General features: G+C 40.5%; 1 long non-coding RNA gene across 1 annotated transcript in view; it reads left to right on the top strand.

Annotated features, from left to right (window-relative positions):
• LOC116230946 (uncharacterized) overlaps positions 1–16304 on the top strand; it is a 123959-nt gene extending 107655 nt beyond the window's left edge. The window contains exon 5 of the long non-coding RNA XR_016469575.1: positions 15143–16304. This is a non-coding gene — a long non-coding RNA (uncharacterized LOC116230946). The remainder of the gene's footprint in view (positions 1–15142) is intronic.
• Positions 16305–17573: the final 1269 nt, after the last annotated feature.

Genomic DNA, 17573 nt, shown 5'->3' with positions numbered 1-17573 from the left:
TAAAAAGCAAATATCAGCAACCTGACATTGAAAATACAGTTGGTTACAAATGCTGGACATTATTGTTATTCTGTTTTGTTTATAACAATTTTGAAAGTGAGTTAAAGGAGAGCATTGTTCTTTTGTTTCTGATATTTTTATCACTGATCATAATTTCTGCATAATTTCATCTTCTTTGCATAACCCCCATAGGCTTATGGTCACCTCTCATCTCAACCTGAGAGGCTGAAATCAATTTTAAACTAAAATCTTCAAATTGAAGGGAAAAGAAGTTCATAAATTATCATATATCCATTCAAGTAAAATCTTACTGAGCTTGTTTCTGTTAGCTTACTGTTATATCCTGCCTTGAATATTCTTTTCAAAGTCCTTTGTGATTTGTCTGAACCTACAGCGGTAAATTTTCTTCCCAATCTTTGTCATAGCTGAGCTACTTATGTGTGGAAAGATTGTTCATTTGGTTTTATTTTACTTTGTTCCTTAGAAGCTTTGCCTGGAATTTTAAATTAAAGGAAAACTTATATATAAGTGCAAAGAAGAGAAGTTTCAGTTTCAGGTAGCAAAGGTCTGAGTGGCTCTTTCAAATAGCTGTGACTATTTTAGCTAGTACATAACTACTTCTAATAATCATTAGATGTATCAACCTGCACATAATTGGACTGGGGTGAAAGTATGCATTCATGCACATTAATTGAAATATCTGACCTGAGCTTTTATATCCAGAAATAGGTTGTCAGTTGTCTCTCCTGTCAAAATACCTTCACTATGAATTTGTATAGCATGTGTTTTTTCTCCATACTTTCCTTATTTTTTCCTGAACTATGTTCTTGTAGGCTGTTCTGTTCTTGATATAAACCCACTTGGTCTGTCTTCCCCCTTAGCCTCCAAGGATTTAGCCTGTGAGGGGGAAGTGTTTAAAAATAATTCCAGTTATGGTAGAACAGCCTGTATCCTTTCTATAGAGTAGCTGACATCAGACTTCTGAGTTCACAAGATGGTCAACAAAAGATCAGTAAAAACATCTAAGGATTCTGAAGGACAAAGACTTTTTTTTTTTCCCCTCTTCCCTTTAAAGGGAAAACGTGACTTTCCAAGCAGCAGACTTTCAGACTGTGGAAGCTTGAGTGATACACGCCTCTTATTAAAATTAGTGCAATCACGTATCCTAAAGAACTACCCAATTGCTCAAAAGATGTGCCTCTAAATATACATGTAGCTCTTCTGTAGTACCAAGTTAAATTACAGATGAAATATTAAAGGGCCCTGCATCTGAGTGGAGCTAAGGAGAGAAATCTTCCCTAACTTCTTTCTGACTTTGTCTGAGAGACATGTGTACCCGTGCTGGCTCTCGGGAGTTGGGTGAGGGATGTAATTTGCTCACTAGATCACATTAAAGCTGGGGGAGGTGAAGAGAAGCAGCATGAGGCTGCTGATGGAAAATTTCTTTAGAGCTGGCTGTATGTGCCTCTGGGAAAAAACCCTGTGTCTGGCTGTGGCTGCCATGTAGCTTCTCAGCACGTAGAAGCTTAAAGGGTTAGGAGATACAAGACAAAACGTGAAGAAGAGAGAAAGTTTAGGCAGGAATCAGCCAAAATTGAGAGGGAGCTAAGTAACAGGTCTGTGACTTGCTCCGTTTTCAGAAGCAACTGCATTACTGCCACCCAGCAAGGAGACGGCAGGAAGCTGGGTGGCCTGCTCAGTCACCTTGCACAGCTCGCACTATTGCAGAAGGGATTTAGAGCAAACATCTGAAGTACAGGGACGAAAAGAGGGCAAATGGCAAAGCAGAATATTTCCTTAGGCTTTGATTTCATAGCCTCTGAAACTTCAAAGCAGAAATTTTGCAGAGGGCTAGAGAAGAGCATAGGCAGAGAGTACATGCTCAGCATTTGTGGCTGGTCGTGATGTTCAGCGGTACCTGAGGCAGGAATGACAGCAAATATTTGCAAATGCTTTTGTTGTCCTGCTGTGGTGCGTACCAAGAACTTCAAATGCTGCAGTACAGCAGATTGTCCTCAACCTAATGTTTCCTCAACTACTTTTGAGAACCTTTGAGGGGCTTTGGAGACATTCTAGCACTCATTGGAGAACATCACAGGATTGTTCATGAAAGCAGTGGTATTTTTAATACATCAATATATAATTGGAAAACCATTTATTATGCTTTCTCATTCTCTCCTACTTACCAAAGCCAAAACTACTTATAAATAGATACCTGTTAGGAACAATATTTTACACTCTCCAAAATTTCTTGGATTACTTCTGAAAGCCTAAATGTTGAAATCATTTCCTTCAAATAGAATTTCAAATTTCTCTTTTTCCAGGCATATGAGATTGAATGAGGAAAGTAAAACACTCATTTGTTTTGCAGTGGCAGTTTGACATAACACAACTTACCGGGTAACAGCAAAAATGGGTAACACGTTTCAGTTGGGTTGACAGCAATATTGATGTTTGCAGAAATGAACTGTAGAAATCAAAAAGCATAACACCAACATATTTATCAAAGAGTAATTAAAATAACCCTTAAATTTAAGCATCTGTTAATGCTGACATTTCAAATGAAATTTTAGTTTCAAAACAATACGTCCAGCAAAATGTAAGAAAAACTTCTATTTTAAACATTCTCCTCCCTTCTGCTGCCTCAGAACGTAACTCCTGTTTCATGCTATAAACAGCAAGCTACGTGAACACGAGCGCGCCTTCCCACCACCTTCTGCTCAAGAGATGTTGACACATAGGAGTGGCAAAGAGGAAGGTGCAAACAGATGAAAATCCCAGCTGAATGAGTGGGTTTTTAATCTTCTTGCACCTGTTTCCAGGAGGGGAGTGTGACAGTGATAGGGTGCAGAAAGGAATGTTACAACCTGGGCAGCAGGATGTGGATGGAGGCAGAGGTCCCCAGGGGAGAGTGGGCTGGAGGAGGCTGCATCGTATTGCAGACCTTGAATTTGGAAGAGCTGAGGTATTGAAAGGATTTAAAAAAAAAAAAAAGTCAAATAATTTAAGAGCAGTATTTAGATGTGGTTTACTCAGGAGAAGAGAGGTATTTACCTGCACAGGATCTAGCACAATATGGAAGTATCAGCTTTTGAAATAATTTCCAAAATACATTGTTTTGATGCAACAGCAGTGACTGCTGCATGGATTTTATGCATAGCAGAATGTGATGCTATCTTCAGAGATGACAGCTTGTGTACAAAAGGGGGTTGTAAATGCTTAAAAGTGTAGTACATTGAAAATAAAAATTGTCCCAAGTAGGATGTGCTGTTAGAGGAGAGAGGATAGCACGGCCTCTGCAGAGTCTGTGTGAACAGCCATTGCCTCTCAGAGGCAGAGCAGTGTGCATAGAAGGATTTGCTGGAAGTCTTTGCAACCTTATTTTATTCACCTCCAGCAGCACATCACTGGTGTCCACGCGGTTAGTGGGCCTGAGCCCATATTTGAGAAAGTCTGATAGGAGTCCAGAAGGACACCCAGGATTTCCAGCTATTTGTTCCCTAATATTTCTTTTTGGTAAGGTGATAGAGTTGGCTGACATACTGTACTTCGCAATGTTTCTGGGAGATTGCAAACCTGGCCCTTTGCAGCAGGTATCTGGATCCTGGGTCAGCTTCATTATTGCTAGCAGTGGAGGCAGCACAGGTGCTGCCAAGCTCTAGTCTAGCTGCACTTACAGACCTTCAAAATAACTCAGACCAGAAATGAATTTGAAATGTTGCTATAAATCCCGTGTTGTTGCTATAAATCCTTGGGCTTTTTCCCCATTCAGTCTCTTTTGTGTGGATTCCTGGCAAGTGTGACAGGAGCACAGGGCATTTTTGATATATGGCATCAGGTCCGTTAGTTCAGAAACCCCACACAGAAGCTTGTTTTTAGAAAGAGAGAAAATAAGATTAAACAGGACAGGGAATGCTGTTATGAAGGAATGAAAATATTTTCATTACCAGAGTATTTGTATGTCAACAGCTGATAGGGAATGATGTGAGACATTCCCAGAAGGACTCCCAAAGATTTTCCTTGTGCAACAGACCGATTAGCAGAGCCCAGATTAAACGAGCAATGTCATAATGCTTTTTGCATTAAAAAGTGTGACATTCAGGCTCTTTATCTGGTAAATATTTGCTCTTTTTTTTTAATCCTTGTGACTTGCATTATACTGCTTTCAACAGCTCTCCTTTCTCAAGTAATAGCTCTAATTTCTCAAGTAATAGAGGGGGAGATATTATCTTGTCCAGCACTTTACAACGTACAGATATATCTTCTATAGTGTGTGTTTTAAAATATTAAGGAGAAGCTCTGTACACTTACAGAACGTGCACACTTTAAAGGGAGGGGAAGCTTAAACTATGCAAACCCAGAACTATTAATATTTCTAGACTGACTTCATGAGTTAATAAAGGAGGAAATGAGCAAATGCAGTTTCAGATTCTGCCACCCAGGTCTCCCAGTGCAGCCTTTGAACTGGCCCAAAAGAAATTATCTGACATACAGTTGTCTCCCTATGTGGTTTGGAGAAATTTTGATATTTTCCTAGGGGAAGAAACAAACAAACAAATAAACACAGCTTGAATAACTAGATCAGAAGTATCTGATAACAAAATGGAACTATTGAAAAACAAATCAATTAGTGTTTTGGCTTTTATTTTAAACGAAAGTTTACAGTGTTCCTTTGTTTTCGTAACAGCTTCTGGATTCCACTGCAGAACTGGATGTGTTCTGATGACAGGACTTTTTGCACCCTGGCTCAGATTTTATTTGTTTCTTCGGAGATAAAATATCACTGTAGACTTAGAGCATACACATTTCACTACATTTAGTGTTAGAACATCTCTTTCATTTCTGTGTGTTTGAAAATGTGCGTAACTTATTGGTTAATGGCTCCGATCTTTCTCAGATAACATTAATAACTGCACCAGGTGGTAATTCAGAATCAAGGGGCTCCTTTGGAAGTGTTGCCTGTATGACACATCAGTAATGTGCATTTACTGGAAAACAGGTAGAAACCCTGGAATTCTATTCCATTTTATTCTAGCATTTGAAGCACTTGCTGTTATTTATGTCACTTGATTTCTGTATGTTCATCTATCAATGTTTTCGCCTCACTTTTACATTCCTCTTAAAGTGGTTTTTCTAATTGCCATTTCTGAATGTGAAGCATGAGAGAGACCCATTTTCTGATAGAGGAACACTTGACAGATATGAATAGTTAATTCTACTGAAGATATTAATATTACTGCAGTAAGCCCCAGAATGGGGCCAGGATCCTGCTGTACATATGCATTGCCACCCTTCCCCTGAAAAGTTGACAACAACATCTGAGCTGAGAATTTCAAAAGGGGCTAAGTGATCTGGGTGTAGGGAGCCAACAGAAAGCACGTGGAATTGTTCCTCTCAACTGCACATGCAACTTTGATAATTCATTTCTACATCTCTTTTTACAAGTATCAGCTCAGTTAATAACTCGCTGTTCCATTAGAACCATCCAACTCTATTGTTTTTCTGTGGGGTTGTATTTTCTGTCCTCGCAGAAGCTCTGCTGGAACTTCTATTGCAGATACCAAAGAGTTCCTTCAGGAGTAAATGTAACTCCTTCTTCTAATGCTTTCTCAGATTTTCTTCTGGCATTCATGGGTTTCTTCTTCAGTTTTGCTAATTTTGAGTTATAAGGAGTTTAGCTGACTCCTTTTCTGGAAGTTGAATTCAGTTTTGCTATCCCACTAGCTGCAAGATTGGGATAATAGGAATCTGGTTTCTGTGAGAATGGCCATAATATGTGCCTGTTAGAAGGGAAGACTGAAGTGTGTGAGAGACCCATTCCCTGCGTTGCCAGCTCCTGCACACATACCGTAGGTTTTTACAGTCTTTGCTGCTCCTTATGCTGATGTGGTAGGGCAGTTCAATGTGTCTCACTGTTTCTTTTGCAGTCCTTCCATTTGTTGTGTGTGCATTCATATAAAGGCATTCCAGGGAAAGCTTTTTTTTCTACTACTCTTAAAATGTTTTTAATTTGCTATCTGTGGAAAGTACCTCCCTTTAGAGTAAAGCAGAATGTAATACAAATAGAAAATGGAAACAGCTCCCCGTCCCCTCTCCACTCAGGACATGGAGAACACTGGGGTGCTTTCCTGCACTGAGAGAAATACCCTGAACATTGCCTCTGGAGAGAGAAGAGCAGCAGACCTGGCACAGGGTCCTCCTTGAAGGACTGTTCTTCTACATAAGGAGGGATGAGTGTGAAAATTGAGAAGTTAAATTCGTACCCAGTAGCCAAGCTTGAGATGGGTTGTTTCCACCCCTACTGTGCTTGGGCCGCTTGGAAGAGGAACTGCTGCAGGGACTGCACAAAGGGTGGGGTCACACTCACAGGAATGCATTGAATAGCATGACAAAATTGTGCAGAACTCTACCCATTGCACAGAAGCCTTCACCTCTTGCTGGAGTTTTTTTGGCATCGAGATGAGCTTATCTTCAGTAACATGTAGAGTGTAAGGTGAATTGCAAAAGAGGAATGCAGACAGCTTCTCGTATCAGCACATTGTTTTGGTTAAGGCTCTACTGGAGTTTTGTAAAATGCATTTGGGGGAGGGGAGGCAAGACAAAGTCAGCATGTCCTCTAGGTTTTCTTGGTTAACCAAACAGGCTTGTTAAGAAATTAACACTAATACAGTTAGAAAGCAATTGTCCTGCTACTTTAGTTTTCGTGTGACTTCAAACATTGTGCCAGGCTGTCTAAATACAAACAACCAAATCAAAACAAAGCTGTTGCAGCTTTGGCTGTAAATACAAAGGTGAGGTGATAGGGTCCTGCACCATCAGCAATTGTGCAGCAGTTTTAGTTTTAGGTCTGTCACGTTAGGAGTGTCTGTGGATCTCGCAGAATTCTGGACGTTGGCAAAAGCAAAATTCTTGGTAAAATTACCTTTCCCATGCACTTTTCTGCTTTGCTTTTGGCTTATCTGATAATTTCAAAAAATATTAACTGTTCTATTATGGCTTGCACAAGAAGGCCATTGTAAGAGCTGCCTGCTTGCAAGGCTGGGCATCCTGCACACCCATCTCCAGACTACATCAGTGCAATTCTCACAGGAGCCCTAAAGCAAAGAGCTTCATTTTCCATGAACTGAAAATTCAGGATGATTTTTATATTTGATTAAAATGTACTCTTGTGTTTTCTAGCTTATTTTGACAAAGAATTGACAACAACAAAAGCACGGATGTGCTTTAAATGTACTCTTGCACAAGTCCAGCACTGAAAATCAGTTGGTTTTGTGGATGTGATCCTTTGCAGTGCAGATGCTGTCCCTATCCTCTCATTGTGACAGTGGGGTTCTCTGCCCAGCACAGCCGCGGAGCAGGCATTGACTAGCTTTGCCATCGTGCTTTCTTGCTGTCTTCCTCCTCTTGCTTTGCTCTCTCTCTCTTTTATGATTTTTCTTAACCAGCTTTTGCCCTACAGGATGCTCAGTGGTTCCATTTCCTCTGAAGTTTTGCTTTACACACTTAGAGGCCTTTAAGTCTGTGGTTTTGCAGTTTATTTTCTGTTAAGTAGCTCCATACAACACTTTTCAGGTAATGGAGGTGAGCCCGGAATTTTAAAATAATTCAAAGAGTTAAAGTCTGGGGTATCATCCTGATGATAAATCCCGTGCTGTAGGGACTTCAGGGTCACACGCAGCAGGAGAGCTCGTGGCATTGTGTGCATGTTCTGCTTCCTCAGAGAAGGCAGTGGGTTGGGGAAGGTATACTCTGTTTCATCTTTTTCTTAAGTAACTGAGATGTTAGGAAAGCAAAATAGCAAACGTCAACATTGCTGGGAAAAAGGGCTAATTATTTGCATTAGTGCAGAAATTAACAAGCACTTTTGGAAGTTCTTGAATTTAGGGCTGCCATGATCTTATAAATAGGTGCTCTCCCATCCTCAGAAGGATCCCAGCTGAGTTCTGCCTTTATCCCTGGAGATAACCTGAGGCCCTTTGTCTCTATCATTATTTTTTTCTCTGGAGTGTTCAGACAGCAGCAGGCTCAAACTGAAATGAGTGATTATCCACTGTGGTCCAGTGCCTTAATGAAACTAACTGAATGAGTAAGGGATAGAGTGTGGTATGAGTCACCCCGGGACTACATGTTCCTTCCACACTAACCTTAGGGAGGAGGGGGTGGGCAGCGTCTGCAGGGAAACTGGGGAGAAGGTTAGGGCTGCCAGCTTGGGGCCACAGCACTGCTGAAAGGACAGGGAGGAAGCTCTGCAGGCCAGCAGTTCCCAGGCTGTATTTGTACACAGATGATTATATCTGAGTAATACCAAGGAGCATTGAAGTTGTTAACAAGACGAGATTTGCAAATTCCTTGTCAGCAAATGCCTTTAGGAAGTGTATAGCAGGAAATAAAGGAGTCCCTGTCTTATAATCTGCAGCCATTTCTGTGGTGCCTGAAGACCTTTCTTTTACCCCATGCAGTGGAGAGATGTTTTCTGAGTACAAATGCTGCTTTTGGACTAATGCAACTTGTGCCTTTCTGTAATGGCAGGAAAATAGACCTCACTGTGCCATGCTGTAAGAGCATATTTAATGTACATATTGTACCTGTGGCTGTGAAACTCAGGGAGCTGCTAAGGCTACAAGTGTCAGTAAATATATAAATAAGGTGCATGCATATACTTGGCAGATATTTCATATGTGCACTGTTCCGTGATGAGACAGAAGGGAATGACCAGTAATGGGGAAAAAGCTTTCTTCCTACTAGCTGATTTTCGTGTCATGCCATACATACAGATGCTCTCTTCTCTCACTCCATGTAATTTTTCCTGAACATAGATTGTTTGCTAGTGACCCCTCTCATTTATTTTAAGCAATATAATCTCTACAGTTTACCAAAGAGCAATTAGAAAGCAACAGTTGAACAGGAGGAGCAATCAACTGAAGAAACTTTTGATTGCTCTCTGGAAAAGAGTAGGTGTTTCCAGTGCACATATTTGGAGAAACTCCTGTGAGCATCTTATCTGATCAGTCACATCCCTGTGGAAGAAGGTGATGATGGATTTGGTTACCTAGCTTAAAAAAAAAAAAAAAAAAAGTTATCTTAAATGAGTTCGTTTTATAGGCAAGCAGTAACAGAAATTGCACTGTAATCTCCACGTTGAGTGAACAAGGTTTCACTTCCCTTTAGCTCGAGCTGTTGGTTAAAAAGGAAGACACATATCGTTTCACTTTTTAAAATGTCTTTTCCATTCTGTACTAAACTGTCTGATAGAGAGTCATAACATAAAAACTTCTGATTGAGCTTCAGTTCTTCACAACAGACTAATCTTGGAGGGTCCCTGGACAGGTTTGCATGGGTTTTCTTTATGCCTGTAACAACAACTTGGGGAGGTAACGCAATAGATGGAAAAACTCTGGGACTGACAATCACTTTGCTCAAACTTTCTCTACTTTTCCTGCTCCTCTGTGCCTGATTTTGCATTTTTTTTTCACCTGAATGTTGTGAGGCTATTAATTGGCTGGACAACTTTCTTAATTCAGGTGCTAAGCGCATCCTCTCCTTTTAAGAGCTAAGTGAGAGTTCAGCATAAGCAAATAAGGGTGTTCTGATCCCCCTTTGTTTCTTGGTAATCACCCCTCCAAATGCCTTGCTGCTAGTATGTCTGTTCCAGAAAGCTGTTGTTCTTTCATGAACAGAAATAAACACATCAGAAATACCAATCTTTGCAGAATAGCAGCAGGGTTTGTCACCAGTTGGTGCAATGGCAAAAATGAGGCACAGCTTCATGCCCAGTGCTTCTCAATTCAAGTTGCCATTTTGACTTCCGTTCTTGTTCTTTAACTGCCAGGCAGAGCAGTCACAGCTCCTGCAAGCACCACCCATACATCCCTACTTGCCTCTCAGCTCCTGGGCAGCCAGGCCAGTGTGCAGCTCAGTTTTGGTAGATTCCAACCTAGCCACGCTCAGGTGCAAAGGCTGATGTGTCAGAGCAGACTTGCCAGAGGAACTCCCCCACAGCATCTGAATTCTGACCCGGATGAAGAGATTAATTTGATGTCATGAAAGTCCTAAGATAACTTAGAGAAATAATGAATGTGGCAAATGTGTCAATGAAAAAGAGAATTCAGTCAGCACAGTAGCATCAATTCCTTCTAATTCAATTGCTTTGAGAAGGGGAAATATCTGAAAGCACTGAAGATCTAGCAGTGCTGCTCTTACCAGGTTAATTCAGCATCCCTCTCGCAAATCTCTTTTCCTCCTCATCCCCTGAATAACCTGAATTAGAACAGCTGGTTGTGGAACAAGCCTATCTTACAGATGCTGCAATTCAGATTATATTTTATTAAGCTGAAATGGCAGACATAGCAGACTCTCCTAGGGAGTTCAGAAGTTTCCACCCTTCTAGTAATTGCATACTGTACAGGAAATGGAAGTTAAAAAAAAAAAAAAAGTCTTTCAGGGTATCTTCTAATAGGGTCATCGCCTTGAAATAAGTTCTCATCTTAAAAATCCTCTGAAACAAGAGAATCAAGGAAGCCTTCTAGCAGTTCTTGGTATTTGTCAATAAATAAGAGTGGGGGAAGGTGGCTGGTTCTGATCTCCAGTGCTGTCTCTCTGAGCCTCCTTCCCCTATGGATGCTTGGGCAACACGTGCCTGTAGTTCAAACTAAACTGTCTGGGCCTCTGACTGCTCAAATTGCTTCACAGATGTATTGCTTTCTTCTCTTATCATAACTATTTTCCCCCCATAGATCCATCTTTTGAAAAGTGCAATATTCACTATTCCTACAAAGTAGGATTGAAAGTATTTCATATTGTTAATCCTTCATACAAACAGACAAGAACATTATAAATGTGCTGCTTTCATCTCACTAGAGTGATGTAAGATAAAAACTCAGCACTCGCCTGAAACCAGAGATTCGGGTTGCTCTTGGACATACCAAATCTTTCTCGCCCTGGGAGTACAGCTGTGCTTGACACCTCAGCCCAGCCACCTGGACCCAGACTGGAACTTAAAGGGAGAGCAGCCTTTTTCCTGCCTCTCCATCTCCAGCAATTATTTAACATTTAAAAAAAAAAAAAAAAAAAAAACTTTCAAAAGTAAGCAAATATTGTTGGCTCTTGAGAGTAAGGTTGTTACAGCAGTTGCAGGTCATGACAGTTGCTGTAAAAAGGATGCTTTATATGCCATTTATGCTTTGGGAGGTATTCCCAAAAACCTGAAAGTAATGGAAGTGTTTCATCTACACTGATGCTGGAATGCTGTTTCCCCTCTTGAGTGGGAGAAGAGAACTATCTGGTAAGCAGAACGGCTTGGCTGTTCCTACAGGGCCAGTGAATCATTAGAGGCATAAGGCTGCAGATCAGAAGGCCTGGTATCGTGTTCTCTTTCTTTTTAACTTCCTATAATCTACCTCAAATTTGCTATTAAAGTCACATGCACTAAAGAAGGCCTCATGTAACCTCCCAAAAGGAAGGAAATTATATAATGGCCTGGGTTGAAAAGAACCTCAAAGATTATTAGTTTTCAGCCTCCCTGCCACAGGCAGGGTCACCAACCACTGAAACAATTGCTTGCCACTCCTTGAAGAAGTATCTTAAACACAGGTTTAATTTAAGCTGTATAGATACATAGAAAAGAGTCTTTCCAAGATCTGATGTACAGGTTTTACACACTGGGTTAAACTGAAATTGCTTCATGCTTCTGTGTGAAATAGAGCTCTTTATGTAGCTGGGATAACAAGATTTTATTTGTTGAGTACTTCACAATCTGTCAGTGAAAAAAAGCTGGTTGTGGATGGCAATGTATTTTATTCAGTCTACTTTACAGAATAACCACAGGATTGAAGATACTCCATTAAAACATCCATATTTGGGTTTAAATTATTACAAATATAAAAATCTTAGGGTGGGGTGGAAGGCTGTAAGTCGTGACTTAATTGTGCTTCCTTGTGAAGTTCCATTAGAACAGGAAATTAGTTACAGCGCAGGTCAACATGCTGTATGAAGTATTTTCTGGAGCTGTCCCTTTTTGGTATGCCAGCAAAACTGGTCCACCATAGTCTTATGAAAACTGATCAACAATTAATACATAAACAAAGCAGCATAGAGTACTGATGGGATTATATTGTAACTCCTGTGGGATGGGTGTCTGCTAGGATGCTTAGGACCATTTAATTCATGCCAGATTTAAGGTGTCTCACGTGTAACTCAATCAGTAATGTTGGTTGCAGATTAAAGTTCTAGAATGTCTTTAGGTTGGCATGAATGTCTGATTTAACAGCATCACTAAAATGTGCATCAGTTACATGAATAATTCTCAGCACGTACTCAATTTCTTTCCTTCTGAAAATGCATACATAATTTCAGGCAGTGTCACTGACTTAACGTAGAGGAGAATTTGAACCTATACAGGTGGTATTACATGTAGTCAGCAATCTGTATTCATTAACTTAAATTTTTGTCAAAAAATGACATTTGGAGGTCAGTTGCATGATGAAACATGTCAAATGGGAAATAGAATAGATAACAATCTTGCATACACATACCTGTCTAAGCTAGATAAATGGGTAATACAGAAATAAACAGATTCAGTGCTGATAAATGCAGATTCATGCACACTGGAGGTGAAAAAGTGTTTGAAAGGCACTAGGTTGACTTGATTTATATTGTTGAGTGTGAAGAGATGGTGAAAGGTGGTAAAATAATAGTTATACATATGGTGATATTTTGTGCTACAAGAAGGTAGCTATTGTGCATTTCTGTCTTCATACTGGAAGCAAGATGTGTAAGGAAATCTTATGTATGGCATACACATGTGCATTTTATTTACCTCTTTTCTTTTACTAGACTCTATTTTAATTTATAAGTAAATATTATAAATGTAGCCTGGAATTTTACTCTGTTTCCCTGTTCATCCTTTCCTGGCTGCTATTTGAGGTATAAATATTCAGGAACTATTAAAGGAGCATTACATTTGTGTCATGCCTTTAGTGAAGGCTTTCTGTCAATAACCATAAACTGCCTCATTTAAGTACTTGGAGCTTTTATGCTCCTTTGACATGCAGCCAATAATCAAATACCACAGGACTTCACCCTGGCCCTTCTGTCCTCTTTGAGTCCTGCAAAAGGCTAATATGATATTAAGTTGAAATTAACTCATAGCATACTAGTGGGACAGACCATGCAGTCGCACTGACAGAAATTCAGCAGGGAAGACAGATCTTTTGCATCTCTTTAATGAATCACACCTGAGAGGGAGAGAGAGAAACAAAGTTCAGGAGGGATGTATTATGTTCAGTTGTTGCTCTGCTATCTTCAGTGTATTTAAGAGCACATAAGAAGTAAAACCACAAAGCGTTGTTTGTGGGCTGGGACCTCCTGATTCTGTGTCATCCAGATGTTCGTTGGCCCTGTCTGTTTAGACTGAGCATGTGAGTTTGGCATGCACGGAGGAGCGGAAATAGTTGACATCAGTGAAAATGCTGCCTGTAGTGGTCTGCTCACTATCTCTTCCATCACAGGCTGCTCACCCTTTTGGAAAGGCTAATGTGAGCCTATGGGTTGTTCTGAGAAATGGATCTGGATGAGGCCCAAGCTGTGTGAGGAGGAGTCCTTTTCTGCCTCCAAAGCCAGCGGAAGATCACAGGCTCTGCAGACCATGACCTTTAGATCATGGCCCTTCAGTATTCCCCTGTCCCTCACAGTCATGCAGGATGTTCTTGCTGACAGATGATTTACAAGACAGAGAGCGTTGCAAGCAGAGGAAGAGCAGTGAACAAGCAGTGCCCAACAGGAAGTCCTCAGCCCTGCATGGTGCTTTCTGGAGGGAAAGCATGAGCATTTCCTCTGCTCGGCCACAACATACTGAGGTACAACGAGCAGGTTGTGATGGTGCCAGGCTGAGGTGAACGTCACCAGGTTTCGGAGTGTCTTCACCTGGCAAAGTTTCTGCATCTTCCTGGGAGAAGAAGGGTTATTCTATACACGCTTTTGCTGGAGATGTAGGTATAGCACTAAATCCGGTCTTTTGGAACACTTTCAGCCCTACAGACATCCATTCCATTGTAGAAGTTTCAGGAGAGGAGAAAGGTCTTTTCTAACAGACAGGCTGTATAGTAAAGTAGTTCATTGCAATTACATTCAGAAAGATTGTGAGCTGTGCTTGAAGGTAAGCCATCCGTTACTGCGTGATTCCTGGGAAAAGCAAGTATTCAGATGTACAAGGAGATCAGAGAGTGAGGAGGTGACTCAGGCTAGTTTTGCAGAGAGAGTTATGCTACCAACAAATTTTACAGAATGACTAAGCTCAGAAAAGTGACTGAGAAAGGAAAGAACTGAACTTAGAAACTACTAAGATCTTAACAATCTTGGTTTAGAACCTGGAGCTGCTGGTCAAACACAGTGATGGGGGGAAGAATGACATTGGCACAAGAATCTAAGACTTAACTTTGTCTTCTCCATGGTGCTCAGGTTGTGTCCTGTTCAGTGGCATCTTTATGCCTAAAAAGTTCTGGTCTTTCTGGTCTATTTTGTGATTTCATTTGTGAAAGATATTTCATACCTGTGATCACCCTTTTTACCCTTGTTTGTGCCTGCTCTAGTTTATGCCTTCTCTGAGATGGGGCTAAGCAACATGGTATAGTCAATAGATGGTGAACTATGGCTTTATGTAATGACATGATGTTTTCTGTTATGCTCCTTGCTGTTTTCCTAAGCATTCATAATATTCTACTTGCTATTTTAGCTGTATCTGGAACCTAAATTGGAATTTTCACAGAGGTGCTCTGCCCCTTCATGTATTAGATGCAGGAAAACTTTGAAATGTTGTAGTTATAAATATAAAGTGAGGTTCAGTAAAGATCTGAGATGAGACTGGATGAGGAAGTCATATTGGTTAGAAGTGGATTTATTTTTAATTGGGAAAGTGTTGCATATCTTCACAAAAGCCTGACCAAATAATCTCACGTGAAAAAATGATTGGTTTTCATTTCATACACTTTAAAAAAAAAAAAAAAAGTGTTTTGAGTGTTTGTAATTTTTTTTTTTTTTTTTTTTTTTGCTTAAGTAATTAAGAGAAATCCTAGCAAATTCATGAGTATTTCTTGTTACTGCTGAGTTTGAGATTTTTCCCTTTTTCTTTCCTTTTCCCTTCACCCAGGGACAATCCACATCTCATTGAAATCACTCCAGTGTTTTCTTACCTTCTGGCCAAGGTTAAGCAATCTGAATGTTGCTACAAACTCTGCCTCACCTAAATGCCAGGTGCCCCAAAGGGCTGCCATGCAGCCAACAGCTGTCTTTACACCGGAGGAGGAAGAGGTGACTGCTGGCTCCTTGCACTGAGGGCTGTGCCAAACCCAGCTCTGTGCTGCAGGTCTGCTCTGGGAGCTGCTGCACAGGGGCTTCACCTTGGCATCATCTGAGTATGGAGATCCAGCCACAGGTTATCCGGTGACTGAGTGAGTAACTGCTGAGTCAGTACTGCCATTTGTGGAAGCTTTTTTCCAAAGCCAGTTCCCCTGCTTTAAATTCATTATGCTCTTTGAGTGTATTTGTTTCTTTTATTTGTACAATGATGCTGCTTCCTCTGAGAAAAACAAAGATAATGACTGTATATCATTTGTACTTGGATTTTTCTCTTTACATTTTTCATTTCTGAACACTCCATGTCCTGATTAAACTGGTGCTCTGTTTGAAGTCATGGCTTTTCCTCTTTTCATGGTGTTTGAGATGGAATGACCAGTCAACTCTTCTTTATTCTGCCACCCCTTGAATATAGCATTAGATAAACGTGGTTGAGGTAATTTAATACCTTCTGCATAATGCCTCACGTGTAGTATGGAAGAGGGCAAGTTTCTTGGGAGTGACAGACCTCAGCGACAGTCTGTTGCCATGTGAGTGCTGCATCCCACTTAGAAGTTAATCAACTGATGGAACTGATCAACAGACTTAAAATATATGAACTAGCTTATAAAATATGGCCTGACAAAAGCATTACTGCAGCATCTTTTGGAAGAGCAGAATTTCCTTCTTATCCCTGGTAGTTATACTTTATAGAACCCTAAAGGAAGACCAGTAAAACCACTAGAGAAATAAGGGATCAATCTACTAAACATTTCCAGAATTAGTTTTAACATTATTTCCACAAACCACTGGGAGAATTCAAACCCATGCATGAAACAGCAGCAGCAGTGCCTGTCCTGGGCACTGCACATGTTAGATGGCTGCTTGGTTGAGCCTCTTTTCATTCAAGCTGATCCAAAACAATGTTTCAGGGGGCTTTTGGGGAATAATCCATTTTCAGATAATTAATACAAAGCATTTAAAAACATAATAATACATTTTCTTTACAAGTGCCATCCCTTCCCCCTCTAGAAAGCATTAGTCTGACATCTGCTACTGCTGCTACTTTGCCTGTTATTATTTGTCTTAGAGCTTCTGTCCATTCTTTTGCTTCTGCAGCTGCTGCTGGTGTTTCCTCTTGGTGTTTCCTGCCTGCCTGGCCTAAATTCCATCTTACACCCTCTTGCCCCTCTGGCTTTCTGCCCAGCTGGTTAAGAGCTGGCATTCACTTGACTTGCATTGCTCCTTATGCAATAGGAACATAAAATAATATTTGGGTTTAATTTGCTTTTTTGAGGAGCTCTTCAAGATCCTTTCATGAAGGCAATACATTATTTCTTTGCGCTGACCCTTGTTTGATCTTTGATCTGTGGAGCATCTTGTACCCACGTGAGAAATGTTTATGACTGTCAGTGCTGCAAAGAAACTCGTGGCAGCTTTCCTGCATCAAAAACTATGACGAGTTAGGTTTGTTGGGGGAACTGCTGGAGTAGACAGTTTTGTCCTTTCTTTTCAACAGCATCACAGTCAAGGTGACTGCACAATCTTGCTCTGACAGCATTGCTGTCATCTCTGAGTTTTATAGCCACATGCAAGTAGAGCAGAAAAAAAAATGAAGAAAAAATGCAGGCTATGCCTTCTTACTCTTCCACCTTTGTCTAGCTGAAAAACAGGAGAGGAAGTGGTTGCATTGACTCCCTCCCTTACGGGCCTCTGGGGATGCCTACAAGATGCTGGGATGATGTCTTCACAAAAAGAATTTTAAAGGTTTAACAGCTGTCTGGACCTTTCCATCAACAGAGATGGTCTTTGTTGTAAAGCTGAAGAGGCAAGTAGCTGAAAATGCAGTGTTCTTCCCCTTTGCCACCCGAAATTTGTTGAATTTAAGACATTTCAAAATACAGGGCTGAGTTTAATTGTAATAAGGATGACACAGCCAAGTTCTTTGAGTTTTTAGAACCAATAAGTGAACAGACTGCTGAAAGATGAGAGACATTCATAAGAATTCAGACCTTATGGCAAAAACTCCATTCTGCTGAGGCTTTTCCAACTTTATCAGATCACCTAGGAACACATTCCTGTCTTCTGTACTAGTACTGATCTCTGCCAATGTGCTAAAGGTGGGGAACGTACTGATCTAGATTATTTGGGAAATACAACTTCTTCTTTTTTCTCTCTTTCTTTTTTTTTTTTTTTCCTATCCTGAAGATACCACCTGTATTCCATTCATAGAGAAAATTAACTTC

Source organism: Phasianus colchicus, chromosome 10 (assembly GCF_987193195.1).
Source record: "Phasianus colchicus chromosome 10, bPhaCol1.hap1.1, whole genome shotgun sequence".
NCBI classification, from domain to species: Eukaryota; Metazoa; Chordata; class Aves; order Galliformes; family Phasianidae; genus Phasianus; species Phasianus colchicus.
This window is presented reverse-complemented; position numbering and strand designations above follow the sequence as displayed.